A 14,589-nucleotide genomic window follows, 5' to 3' on the forward strand; every position below is an offset into this window, starting at 1 on the left:
AGAATGTGTGTGTGGTATTTCTATACTGCAAAAAGGTAGCGGAGAACTGTAGAGGGGCAATGACAAGGCTCTCTAGACGATACAGCTGGGTTTGAAGATGGTGCGGGCTGGCAAGAGGAACTTGTGGAGTTTCATCATGGTGGAATTATGTGGTCATATTTCATCCTGGTCAGACTAATGCCTTACAAAAAGTAATCCATACCTTGCCTTTTTTTCTGATGATAATGGTATATTCCCTGATTATCACCCTACTGGCAAAGAAAAATGTAATTTAATTTAATTTTGTTAGACCCTCGTCCACACCAGGAAAGGCATGCTTCATCATCAGGTCTCATCCTGGTCTCATCCTGGTCCCTAGAAATCAGGATGAGCTTGACCGTATTCCAAGGAGCCCTTTGAGTATTTCCTAAGCCAGAGTTTTCAGAAGATAAATAAAAATACCTCAAATAACCAAGGCATCCCTTTAATAACAGTTGCTTTGGTATAGTTAAAAATGTTTTATGTAGTGGGTATATATAATGGTCATATTACCCTAGTAACCGATTGACATGTTTCAGCCCCTAGATAGAAGGCCTCTTAGGTCCAGGGATTTTCATCAGGATAAAAACTATGGCCCAGATTTTTTTTCCATATCATACACAACATGCAGCACACTCATGCAGGCATAGTGAGATATTTCTCACCTAAAATGCTGTATTTGGGTCTTGGGTCCTGCATTGGGAGAAAACATACATCACAAAAATGGTAGACCGAGTGATGTTACATGAGTAAAGTTCAGCAACAATTAACATTTAGCGCTTAATTGTAGCGTTCTCACTGCATCACACTTAGTGCTATACCCACTTCAACTCAGGTTTACATATGCATTCATGAAGTGAAGTTTAACTGTAGAAAATAATACTATTGATAGCTATGTTCTTGAGAGAGCTATCCCCCCACCACTCCCTCCCCCCACCCCACTTGGCCCTCACATCCATGTCCAGGTGCTGCTAAGCTCTTAGGCTGGTGACTCCTCCCCTGTGTGTCCAATCATGACTGCAAGACCTAGGGGAGGGAGGGCCTCTTCCAGGCTTTACAGCTCTGGAACATGGCTTTGAGGCCCATGGATGAGAGGCAAGTAGTTCAGCAATGGTGCCATGTGCCCTGGTGCATAGTAAAAGTGTCCCCTCACTCTTGTCCACTGGCTGCACAATAAAATAAAGCTATAATTTGGAAGCATTGGGCAGTTAATTCCCATGGGCCTTGTGCCACTGTAGCTGCTGCACTACTGATGGCTATGCCCCTGACTTGGACCCATGCACAGAGCCATAGTACAGTGCTGTGAGACAATTTCAGGTTGGCGCCCACCCAAGGTGCCCCTCTCTACTGGGCCTCACATTCATGGTTTAGGGCTGAGAGGATTAAGGGAGGGAGCCCACTACCCATGGGTCTCACAAAACTGAACCATGTCTGTGAGACCCAGGTCTTGCAATGCTACACCATGGCTATGACGCTGATGGTAGGGGTCTCCTCACCCTAGTCTTCGCAACCATGGTCTACTGCTGCGAGACCCATCAGAAGAAACCTAGAAAAGGGGTGCCCTTTTCCATGGGTCTCACAGCATTAGTGTAGCACTGCATGCCCAGGGGAAGGGTGTTTCCTACCATGGACAACCCCACACTGACCCAGAGCTGCAAGGCCCAGGAGAGGGTGATCCCTTCTCCTGGGCCTCACAGCTATCATATAATGCTGCAAGGCCCAGGGGATGTGCCCCATCTGCAACAGGACTCACATCCATGGTCTGGTGCTGCTAAGCCCTAGGGAGGAGAGTCCCCTTCCCTGGGCCTCGCAGCCATGGTCCCCAGCCATCGCTGTGAGGGCCAAGTAGGGTGGCCAATTTTCCATTATCACTTTACAGGACCATGTGTGCCTCTGGAGACACACTGCTTGAGCAGAGACATCAGAATATATTTATTGTAGGCAGAGGAACTATGAGTCTTATAATGTACTTTGGAGGTTTCATTCTAAATGCCCCCGTTACCCTAAAAAGTACCCCATGTTAAAAGATAACAAACTGAGTTTATCGAGTGTGATTACTGTTCATACAATACTTGAGTTATAATCCCTTTACAGCCACCTGGAGTAAGCCTTGAATGCTCGCTATTGCAATTTTTGAGTGACAAGTTTTGAACTCTAGTATCCAAATAGAATGAAATAGTCTTAAGCCTTGAAAGAACAGCGGCAAATTGAGCCCTCAAGCCTAAAATGAGGCAAGCTTTCATGTGCTACCACTCAGGATTTCACTTCATACGTCACAAAATAAAGACACAGCTTTGCTGTAGTACAGACAAGAGAGGAACAGGTACCTTGCTAATGGCCAAATTCCACAGTGTAAAACAAGAAATCCTGGCTTCCCCTCTTGATGAAATTGTGTGATCCAAGACTCCTTTTTCTTCATTATCACGTTTGAGAGCGCCTTCAATACATGCACTTAGGATTTGTGTATGCACAAGCCACTTATTTGTTGTTTAATAGACTGGAAAGTAGCTCTGTCTGCAATAAAAATCTACACCACATATGTAGTTTGATTCAACGTAAGAACTCCTAATTAGCATGATTCAAACAATGGACTGAATATTACCAGGGAGGACAGAGGTTCCCAGCCTAATGGTATAGTCACCTAAATGCAGTACAGTGCTAAATATATCCGCTTTGCACCAAGTAGCAGTACACTGCAGTACTGGGTCAAATATTTTAACCAACTGTTTGATCCTCAGCAAATAAAACTTTCCCTGTGCTTTATCTACTGATCTGACAATTTGGCAGTACTTTCAAATATGCCAAATATAGGAAATAGACGCAAAGGGTCTACTCCTCGAACAGGTCCTGGGCATGGCTATTAGGAGAGGCGAGGATGTGGCGTTAGGCCAAAGCTGGAACCAGGTACGGGTCTCAGCCTTGGCTCAACATCCTGTGACTCTGAACAAATCATTTACTCTCCCATGCCTAAACAAGCGTTTGCAATGCAATAGGTCTTGCATTATTAAAGTTTGAGCTATTGGCATTGCTAATAATAGTGCAACACCAATAGCTCAAACATTCAGTAATGCGAGACCTTTTGTATTGCAAATGCTTGTTTTTTACTGTTATTTTTTCACCACCGACGTGACTCGTTGCCCCCACCCTTCCCCGAGCGCAGCCAATGTTAAAAGCACACAGCGTAATAAACTAGATACAGCCGCGGTCGGCAGTAGGAGTTCCTGCAGGGCGGTGACATGGGGAGGGGCAGGGGTAGTAATGTATGGATTATGGAGTTTAACAGGTAAGTAAACATATAAATAAATAAAACAAATTTTGTTGCGCGCACTGCATCACCAAATGCGATGCAGTGCGCGCAACGAAATTCGTTTTATTTATTTATATGTTTACTTACCTGTTAAACTCCGTAATCCATACATTACTACCCCCCACCCTGCCCCTCCCCCACCCCACTTCACCACCCTGCAGGAACTCCTACTGCCGACCGTGGCTGACTATATAGAGTAGTAGAAAGAGTGTGTGAGAAAGAAAGAATGAAGGGGAGAGAAAGTTATAGATGCACAAAGAAGAGGAGGAGAGTGTGTGTTTGTGGTTTGGATTTAAAAACAGTGCTGAAAGACTTGAAGTGAACCAATATGAGAAATACTGGATTAGTGCGTGAGAGCACGAGAGAGGAGTGAGAGACAGAGAGAAAGGGAGTGTGGGGAGCGGCACTAAGGGGGATGGGGGGGGGGGTGAGAAGTGGACCTGTATGATGATCTATGTGAAGGGAGCATGTATGAGCAGGCAGTTTAGAGAGGACATAGGTAGTTTGAGGGAGGGATGTGAAGGGGCAGTGGGATTGTGAGATGGGAGGTGTTAGTGGTAGTGTGAGGGAATGAGAGGGGCAGTGTGCTTGTGTGGGAAAGATGATAAGGTTTTTTGAAGTGCAATGTAGAGATGGGCTGTATTTATATTTTTTGTTGTGGACTTGTGTAGGGAAAATATGTTGCCTGGTGTGATGTGGCATTATGTGGTTAGAAATGAAATGGTATGAACTGTTTTTTTTTTTTCTCGTTTTTTTTTGTTTTGTTTTTTTACTTTTTATTGTAAACAGGCTGACAAAGGAAAAAAAAATCCAATACATATAAATGTCCGGGACTTGGAAAATATTAAAAAAGAAAGAATGAATTGTCACGATATACAAATCAAATACATAGGAAATAAGAAGTACTAAGGTTATCATTAATAAAGCACCAAATTTACATACAAATTCATAAAACACCAGGAAGAAGGTAGCTAGTATATTTCGTAATAAATCAGATAATAATAAAGCTTGAAAAAGTCATATCAGGTCAAACAAAAAGATCCCCATTTTCTTTCAAATTTGACCAGAGAGCGTCCTCCCCTCGTATTTGCTAAAGCAAGTTCCATGGAATATATTTCCATAACTAAAGCCCACCATTCCCAAACAGTAGGTGGGTCCGTAGCAATCCAAGCTCTTGCAATAGTTAGTTTAGCACAAGAAATTAATATAGTTGCCAAGGGAGATTGAGGGATTAGGGAGGTATTGCAATCTAACAAGATTAAGGGAGCAGAGAGTGTGGGCAGCCCAATCTTCTTGAATCTGCATGTATCTTGGACCTTATCCCAAAAAGACTTCAGCTTGGGGCAAGAGAATAGCATATGTACTAGATTAGCCGCTACTTCAAGACATTTAGGGCATTTTGTGCGATCTGTAAAGTCAGGGTTAGGGGACCACCTGGAAATTCTTGCCGGAGTGTAATATAGCATACAGGTTGTTCTAAATTGCTGTAGCCTAAGGCTGGAAGATCTGACTAACTTATTAATGTTAGACAGCGAGTTCTCTATTTGCTTCATGGTGACATTTAAGCTAAGTTGAGCCCCCCATTTTTCCATTATTTTAGACAGGTCATTTGTTTTATATTTTACAAGTAGTTTATACGCCCCACTAATAACTGATTTGTTTTTTTTAGAATATAAACTAGTCCATATGTCACATTCTGTAATATTTCGAATCTTGTTTTTATTAATTAAAAAATCATGAATCTGTAAATACTTATATCTGCAATATTCTGGTAAATCATATATTGTTTTAAGCGTACTGAAGTCAACAAACCCCTGTGGGCCATATAGATCGGCCAGAGTATTAATCCCCTTCTCGGCCCAAATGTTGTTAATAATGTCGAAGAATAAGCTTGGGAGACCTGGGTTGCCCCAAAGCGGTAGCTTTGGATGGAAAAATGAAGTCCTGCTATAAGTCAATATGTTTTTCCATATCTTGACTATATCCCTGGCTGTCTTGAACCTTACCCTCTTGAAATAGTTTGGGCTGTTTGCTCTAAACAAAAACATGTTTGACTCTTGTTTCAGCATAAATTGATGAAAAAAATTACTTTCCCCTTTAAGAAGTAGAGAACGTAGTCGTAAGACAAATGAAGACCAAAAGTACAACTTAAAATCAGGAAAATTAAGCCCTCCCTCGTTCGTGGTGTTTTTCAAGTGTTTCAGTGATCTTCTTGCTTTTTTGTAGCCCCAGATAAAGCTATTAAAAATACCATCTAGTTGTTGAAAAAAATGATTATCCAATGCTATTGGGATCGATCTAAATAAATATAAGAATTTGGGTAATACCTTGATCTTCATAAGATTGATTCTACCTATAATATTCAGAGGTAGCCTATGCCATTTCTTTAAAATTAAGGCCGTAGATTTGATTAATTCGTTGTAGTTGATGTGATATATTTCTTGTATTTTGGCCGTAATCTTAACGCCAAGATAAGTAGCTACCTTACAGATCCCTAAGGCAGCCGTAGATGGTGAGTAATTGGCAATTACTTGAGTCTTTTGTATATTAAGCCTGTAACCAGACACTTCCCCAAATTTAGTTGCTTCTATTTTAGGTTTAAAGCATTTTATTATCGTTTCCACAACAAAGAAAAACAATACATACAAGGAATACGGTAATCACGATAATGCAAAGCAAAGACTCTCATCAGAGACGCCATCAGCATTAAAATATGACCAACTATACGCCCACAGAGCCCCATCAGGAGCATAAGCGACATGACTTACCCATCCCAAACCTAAATTAGAAAACACCCCCCCAACTCCCTTCCCTCCCTGCCCGAACTCCCCCAACCCTCCCCGTGCCTGTGCTAGTGTCCAATAGCCCTTCATATCCTCCAAGAAGCACTGCTTACATCCCATCCTCCCCCCCTCACCAATCATGGAATCGGGGCAGTCAATCGCATCAGCCTGAGATATCGTGGACAAGTGATCTCCTTGAACTCTGATTGTAACAGGACTCTAAAAGGCTGCCACAGGTCATCAAATTTGTCCACATCCCCCGCCACCGTGAGGGACATCTTTTCCATCCCCAAAACATGCCACAACCTGTGCAGCCAGCCCGTGATAGTGGGAAGAGTGGTGGTGCGCCAGAATATCAGTATGTTTTGGATCGCGGAGCCTAAAGCGATCGCAATGTGTCTCCCCCTTCTAGATCGCAGTGGGTACATCAGACCATTGGGTAACCCCAGTAGAACATAGGCAGGAAGGCGTGGCAGTTCGATGTCAAAGCACTGGTCTAACTCATCTAAGACCTCCCGCCAGTACGGACCCAGCAACGGGCAATCCCATAAAATGTGTGTGAGTGTACCTGTTTGCCCACATTCGCGCCAGCACGTGTCCTGGATGTTATGGTTCATGTCGTGCAATCTCTGAGGCGTGTAATACCAGTACGTGGATACCTTCGTAAAGGTCTCCGTGAGACCAGTGTGGTATGCCGAGTGCCGTGCTCTATAGGAGATGTCGTCCCATTCCTTGTGACTCAACGCCCTCCCCAGCTCACGTTCCCAGCGAGCCCTCCCGGGGTTATAAAAGTGGTGTGCGGGGGGTTGTAGGAGCCGATAAATGTCCGAGATGAGCTTGGCGTCCGAAGAACGTGTCGCAAGCCACATCTCATATGGAGTGAGTTTGCGATCGGCCAGCTCCCGCACCTGCGGCTGTAGCGCCCAATGGCGGACCTGCATGTAACGCATACGTTCCGTCTCGGGCAAATGGTATTCCCTGCGCAGATCATCAAACGGCACAGCGCCCTCCGAGCCATAAATATGAACCAATGCACAGCACTTGGCCGCTTGCCAGAGCGAAAACGCTCCAGGTTCCGTCCCGGGTCGGAAGTCGGGGTTCCCCGCCAATGGCGTGAGCGGCGACGGGAAGGTGGTGAGCTCATTCCTAACACTCACGGCATCCCAAACCCGAAGCGTGGTCTGCGTGACTAAGGACGCATAGAGATTAGGGGGCCGATGAATCCGGCGCAGGAAGGGTATCTCTTGTAGAGTCCTACCCGCCACCGCCTGATCCTGAAACAGCCAGTGTCTGTCAGATTCCCATTTACTCCACTCCACCAAGTATCTCAGCTGCGCCGCCTGGAAGTATTTGTGCAAGTCCGGGATGCCAAGGCCACCAGACTCAGGCGCCAGCGTGGAAAGGGCCCTCCGGAGTCTGGGCTTACGACCCTGCCAAACAAATCTTGCGATGTCGGCCTGGGTCTGCCGTATCCACCCTTTCGGCGGTTGTAGCGGTAAGGCCCGAAATAGGTACAGCACCTGCGGCAGGAGAGTCATTTTTACAGCAGCGATGCGCCCCAGCAGCGAGAGCGTACCTTTGCTCCAACGGAGCAACTCCTCCTTTAGTTTCTTCCCTAGGGCCGCATAGTTAGCGGTGACCATGGCAGGTAGGGATGGTGCCAGCAGTACCCCCAGATACGGGATCAGGTCTCTAGACCACTGCATGGGGAATCTTTCTTGTAGTTCCAGCCTGGTAGCGGAGGCGAGCGAGACGTCAAGGGCCATAGACTTGCTCATGTTCATTTTAAACCCCGCCACTGCCGCAAAAACGTCCAGCTCAGTAAGACAAGCAGGGAGCGCTTCTTTCGGGTTGTCCAACATAAAGATCACGTCATCCGCATACAGGCTGATGGTGTGAATGTAACCCCCCATCCGGACACCCGTCACTGCCAGGTTTCGCCTAATCCTCTGAGCAAACGGCTCCATGTACAGAGCAAAGAGCAGTGGGGATAGAGGGCACCCCTGTCTGGTTCCCCGTTCTATTGCGAATCGGGCAGAGTTGCAACCGTTGACCCTCACGGTCGCAGTAGGAGATTTGTAACAGTTGAAGATGAGGGTACGGAACTTCTCACCCATCCCCAGTTTGCAAAGCACCTTCTCAAGGTAGGGCCAGTGCACGCGGTCGAACGCCTTTTCCGCGTCCACCGAAAGCAGCATACGTTCCCCAGGGACCCGGGAGGCCTTCTCCAAAACGTGGATCACCCTCTTGGTGTTGTCCACCGTCTGCCGACCCGGGACAAACCCGGCCTGATCCGGGTCCACCAATCCCGGGAGATGAGGCGCGAAACGCGCCGCCAGAATTCCCGTGTAGAGCTTGAGGTCCACATTGAGCAGCGAGATCGGTCGATAGGACGCGCATTCAGTGCGGTCCTTCCCCGGTTTAGGGATAACCGAAACCGTCGCCCCCAGTAGGTCCGGGGGGATAGCCCCGGGCTCTGCAAAGGAGTTAAAAAGTCGCGTCAGTAGTGGGGTTAGTTCCTGGCAAAATGTTTTGTAGAAGAGTGGAGTATAACCGTCGGGTCCCGGGGCCTTCCCATGTTTGAGTCGGGAAATAGCCCCGATCACCTCCTCCGGACGGATATCCCTTTCCAGGTGATCCGCCTGTTCCGGCGTGAGTATAGGAAGGTCGACCGATGCGAGGTATTCGGTCTCGGCCTGGGCCGAGGGAGGCTCACCGGCGTATAGATCCGCATAGTATCTGCGGAAGCCGTCTGCAATCTGGCTGTCCTCAGAGGCCAACCCTCCCCCGGGCACTGACAGTTCCTTGACCTTCTGGAGCTGGTGTCGCACTCGAAGTTTGTTCGCCAGCAACCGGCCGCAGCGGTCACCACCAGTATAGTATGCGTGTTTCAGGCGTAGCGCAGCATATTCCGCCCTGTCCAAGTCCAACGCAGAGAGAAGCTTCCGCGCCGCCTTGAGTTGCCTCCAGACTCTGGGGGCCCCCGTCCTCTGGTGCACCAGTTCTAGCTCCCGAACCGAGTTAGTAAGCTCGTCCCTCTTCCGCTGTCTGTCCCTATTCTCAGCCGAGGAGATAGAAATGAACTCACCCCGGAGCACCGCTTTCAGGGCTGCCCACTGCGTCGCCAGGGAGGTATCATCGTTCTCGTTGTGTTCCCGGTACCCAGTAATCGCAGTCCGAATCTTAGTCAGTACGTCTCGCCTATGTAACAGGGTATCTCGGAGGCGCCAGACCCCGCGTGAAGGAGATACCGGCGGCAGCTGGAAACAGCCCGACACCGGAGCATGGTCCGACAGCGTGAGAACCCCTATGTCCGAAGCAGTCGCTAGCGCAGCCAGCGGTCCCGACACTAGGAGGTAGTCCAGTCTGGCGTAAGTCCTATGTGCGTGAGAGTAGTAGGAATAGGCTCTAGAAGTGGGGTGTAGGTGGCTCCATAAATCGTGCATGTCCAGGTCCCCCAAGTGTGAGGCGCTAAGCTGCGAGAATTCCCCAGTTTGGGGGTGGCGCTGCGCGGACCTATCTAAAGATGAATTAAAGACCATATTCAGGTCGCTGCCAATAAGTATGTGCCTGTCTGGGGTAGTCGCGATGTCAGCTAAGGCAGACTGCAAAAACAAATCCTGGCGATCATTAGTGCTATATGCTGAGCCCACCGTGAAAAAGAAACCCCCTATCCTAACCCTATAAGCCAGGAGCCTCCCCTTTTGCTCCGCCACTTTGTGCAGTACCTCCCCTTTGAACTTCCCAGACACCAAGATGGCGACCCCCGCTGTTTTAGACGTCCCAGAGGAAAAAAGCTGAACCGGGAACTTCGGAGACCTCAACCTGGGACAGTCACGGGCCAGGAGGTGAGTCTCCTGCAAAAGGCAGATATCCGCCTGGGTGCTCTCAAGGAGGGACAGTATCGCCCTGCGTTTGACCGGGTTATTCAACCCCTTTACATTAAGGGTCACAATCCTCAGGGCCATGAACAAACAGTGAAATCACAGCGGTAAGTGGGCCTGAATGCATTAACACCTCAGAAGGCGGGAAAGCAGGTCGAAACAAGTGCCCCAGAGGACCATTCAAGGGCATCAACAGGTCGGTGACAAGTGGGCCAGAAGCATCAGAAGGTCCCAGCCAGCTAGGCAGCACGTGATGGAACCAAAGCCCTGCAGAGCCAGCACGACAACTCACCCATCGGCCCAGCGTGGAAAGGACAAGACAGTAACAGCTACATGGAACCTCAGCGGGCACCCAGCCTGCAGACCGAATCCCCACCCGAGTGGACCCCCCCCCACCCCTGTGAAGCGGCAGAAGAGCACAAGTAGCACAACATGAGACAAATGAGGCACAACCCGAACCCCGAACCCCCCCCACCCCCACACCCCAAACAATCCCCAAACACCCCAACTCCCCACACCTCCACTCCACCTCCGCAGACCTACCCAGTTCCCCTCCCACTCCCCACAACAACAACCCCAACTTCACGGAAATCCCCAGTGTCCCAGTCCAGCCCCTAACGGGCAAGTCTGTGGTAAAGTGTCCGAGTGGACGTCCAGCCACCATCAATGCTCCCCCAGAGTCCCCCCCCCCGGAACCCTCAAACCTGCAGTGCCGGTGATGCCAAGACGATCTCCCCCCGGATGATGCTCAGGCCTTCACGGCCACGTCACTAGGCGATGTGGAGCCGGATACCTCCCTTATGGCGCTGTCCATGTCCGCCCTGATCGTAGGAGAGTCCGGCCTAGATGGTTGAGGTGTGGTCCGGCGCCGACGAACTGTCTGCCAGCCCTCTATAGAAGTGCGCCGGCGAGGCGCTGGTGTGTCTTCATCCGTAGCGGTGATACCCAGCACTCCACACGTGTCCTGGAGGGATCTCATTTGATGCAGCGTTCCGTTCCATCGGAAAATAAGCCTGAAGGGGTGCCCCCAGGAGTACTGCGTGCCATGCTCCCTCAGGAAATCCGTTGCGATTTTGAAGGATTTGCGTTTCTGCAACGTGATCGTGGACAGATCGTGATATAAAGCAATTTGGTGACCTCCGAAGCTCACCGGTTGTTTCTGACGTGCTTCACGGAGGATCCTCTCCTTCAGAGGAAAGTCCGGCAGAAAGGCCAAGATATCCGGAGGCGGCGCCGCAGCTCGGCGCGGCGGCCCAACTCTATGCGCTCTGTCAATCCTCACCGGAAAGTCCTCCGCTTCTCCAAGGATATCCCGAAACAGACCCCGCAGGTAGGCCGCGATGTCCTCCCCTTCTTCGTTGGACGGGACGCCTCTGACCCTGATGTTGTTGCGCCTGGACCGGTTCTCAAGATCCTCGGCATGGGCCTGCAGGTCGATCTGTTGATCCCTGAGCCGTACTACTTCCTGTTGCAGCTGCGTGATCTCCTCGTCCCTGGCTTGATTAGCGTCTTCAATGGTGGCGACCCGTTCTCCAAGCGAATCGACTTCCCTCCTCACCTCTCGGACCTCGCCAGCAACCTCCTGTTTCAGCGTTTGAAAGTCCTCCCTGAGCGTGCTAAACAGCGACTCCAGAAAGGACCTGGAGACCGGGGGCTCTCCTCCTTCTGCTCCATGAGAGCCGGTCGAGGGGCTCGGCACTCGTTGGGATCTGTCCTGCCTCGGGGCGCCCCTGTTCAGCATCTCGGGCAGGGTACGCTCACCCTTCTTACCCCCTCTGTTGCCCGACATCGCAGAGGCGACGGCGCTCCGCAGCAAGAGAAAGCCGGTTGAATGTGAGCGCGTCCGTAAAGCGCGTGGGCTCCAGCAGCAGGCCTCACCAGTGCAACCCGGGGGGTCCGGGCAACGACCCCCGCCCGGGCGACGTAGCCAAAGCTCCCCAGCCAACTAGACAAAGGAGGATCACGACCAGCCCCAGTTGCAAGACTCTCCCGGCACTCCTCCGCCTCCTCGAAGCGGGTCACCCCCCCGCCGCCAGGCCTCCGGCCGTCGCTCTAGTCCACAGTCGTCCGGGTCAGCTTCGCTGCTTCGGGTGAGGCAACAGCAGACAGGCGCACTCCGGCCACCATCTAAGGGGCCCTAGGGCCAGCACCCGGGTCCAGGAAGCCCACCAGGGGGCTAGGGCGGAGGACAGGCCCAAAGTGCCGTGGCCCGGTGTCGGGCAGAACCGTCGCTGTCAAACCAATGAACCCCTGCAGGCGGGCGAGGAAGGGTATCCAACTGCAATGCCCTTATGAAGGTCCACTGCGGTCCAGAAGCAGAGCAACACAGCGTCACAGGGGCGTCAAGCGTTTCGTCACTCAGCCGCCACTGCCCGGGCGTGCCCCACCACACTCAGCACGGACTGGGCCCCTCCAAGCCAGCATGCACCAGATGATCAATGTGTGAAAGGCCCCGGGGGCGGCGCGCCGGCACTAGATGCCCACCAGGGAGTGAGGCCGGCAGCTTAGGGACAGGGGCCAGCAGCCCGGGTGCGGGCGGGATCGCCAAGTCACGTCGTGGCCCTCCGCTAACTGTTCCAAATGCTGTGCCACAACCGGCCGGGCGGGCAGAGGCGCCCACCAGGCCCCCGCACGGCTCTCTCGCAGCCGGGGCCCCAGACAAGAAGTCCGCTGGCGTCTTCGGCCGACAAGGCCTCTCGGCTCCGGCAATCCCCGGGGTCGCGTAGCGCACCTCACCGGCTCCTCCTCCAGGCAGGCGAGTGAGGCGCCGCTCCGTCGTGTCCTCCTCCACTGCCCGCTAGGGCGCCCCCGGCGTCACAGGAGGGGGGCGTAGCAGACTCCTCGCTGGTCGGCGGCCCGGAAACTCACCACCGCCCCGGGTCACCGCGGGGCAGCCGTTCCACTCTCGGTGCGCCGCGTCCGGGCCGCAACGCCCGCCCGGTCCAGGGGCCAGCGCAGCTAGACGCCGCTCCCTGCTCCAACGCCCCCTGAGGCTACAGCACCGACCAGGCTCTCGGTCGATTCCGCCGTCCCCTGCGCCTGATCCGGGGGAGATCCGCAGCGCAGGAAGGGTCAAGGGCTCCGGGGCTTCAGGAGCTCACGGGAAGAGCGTCTCTTCAGCCCGCCATCTTGGCCACGCCCCGTTGCTTCTATTTTACTTCCTCTTAAAGCCTGATTTATATCGTGTGTATAAACAGCAATATCGTCAGCATAAGCGGTCAGTTTAAGCTCCTTTGAGCCAGAGCTAAACGGAACAATCACATTTTGAGAGTTGAGGGCCATTAAAAAAGGTTCTAAAGAGAGAGCAAATAAGAGAGGTGAAAGAGGGCAGCCTTGGCGTGTGCCACGCAGAATTGGGAAATCTAAAGAAGTTAAACCATTATAGCTTGTACAGGCCATGGGGTTATTATATAGAGCCTGTATCCCCCTCAGAAACCTTCCCCTTAGCCCTATTTTTGACAGCGCACTCCAGAGATAGTTCCACCCCACTCGATCAAATGCTTTTTCTGCATCTAATAAGATCATGCCTAGTGGGGTGGACTCTATCTCTGCAACGTCGAACGCCGTGATAGCCATGTTTACATGTGAAGTGGTATCTCTCCCGAGAATAAATCCATGCTGTTGTGTGTTAACTAGTTGGGGCATAGCAATTGCCAGTCTGTGTGCAAGAATTTTAGCAAAAAGTTTAGCATCAGTGTTAATCAATGAGATTGGTCGGTATGACCCCATCTCTTCTTTCGGTTTATCTTTTTTTTTTTTTAATATTATTTTCGCCTTATTCCATGATTTAGGTGCATTTCCGTTCATTCCTACTGACTGCATAACTTCTAATAATAGTAGATCCAATTCAGGCAGACAGGCCTTGTATAGCTCTAGAGGGATGGTGTCTTCACCTGCTGCTTTGCCCCCGGGCAAAGAGTTGATAGCCTGGTGTAGCTCTATCATTGTTAAGTCGTCCGACAAAAAGCTCAAATCTGGCCCGTCATCATGCCTCGGTGTATTTTTATCTATATAGTCCCTTATAAGATCTAAATCCGGTTGATTTTCTGGGGTATATAGAGTTTTATAGAAGCTAGCAAATTGCTCTAACACTTCATGTGGTTTATTATAAATGCTGTTATCTGACCCCCGAATGTTAGAGATTAAAGAACCTGCTCTAGCTTCCACCACCTTGTAAGCCAGAATGCGGCCAATTTTGTCCCCTCCCTCGTATTGGGCTATTTTATATTTATGAATATTAGTGCTGTATTTCCGGTAGAGATCTTTCTTTGCTTCATTTTTTAATTTACTGAGTTTAAGATTAATATCCATACAGGTAGGCAAATTATGTCGTAATGCTAGAGCTAATTGCTCTTCTTGGTTAGTTATTTGCGATGTTACCCGCGCTTGGCTTTGTTTAAATTCAGCATTTTGCCTGAGCACATAGGCCTGTGTGAAGCCCCTGATACTTGCTTTGCAGGCATCCCATACTATATGACATGAAGCCGAATTCTTGTTGATGTTAATAAATTCAGCAAGATGGGCTTTCAGCTGCAAAGTATAAGATTGATCTGAGATAAGATATCTGGGAAAATAAAACGTTCTGGGGGGGCTACAC

Source organism: Lissotriton helveticus, chromosome 3_1, assembly GCF_964261635.1.
Source record: "Lissotriton helveticus chromosome 3_1, aLisHel1.1, whole genome shotgun sequence".
Taxonomy (NCBI): domain Eukaryota; kingdom Metazoa; phylum Chordata; class Amphibia; order Caudata; family Salamandridae; genus Lissotriton; species Lissotriton helveticus.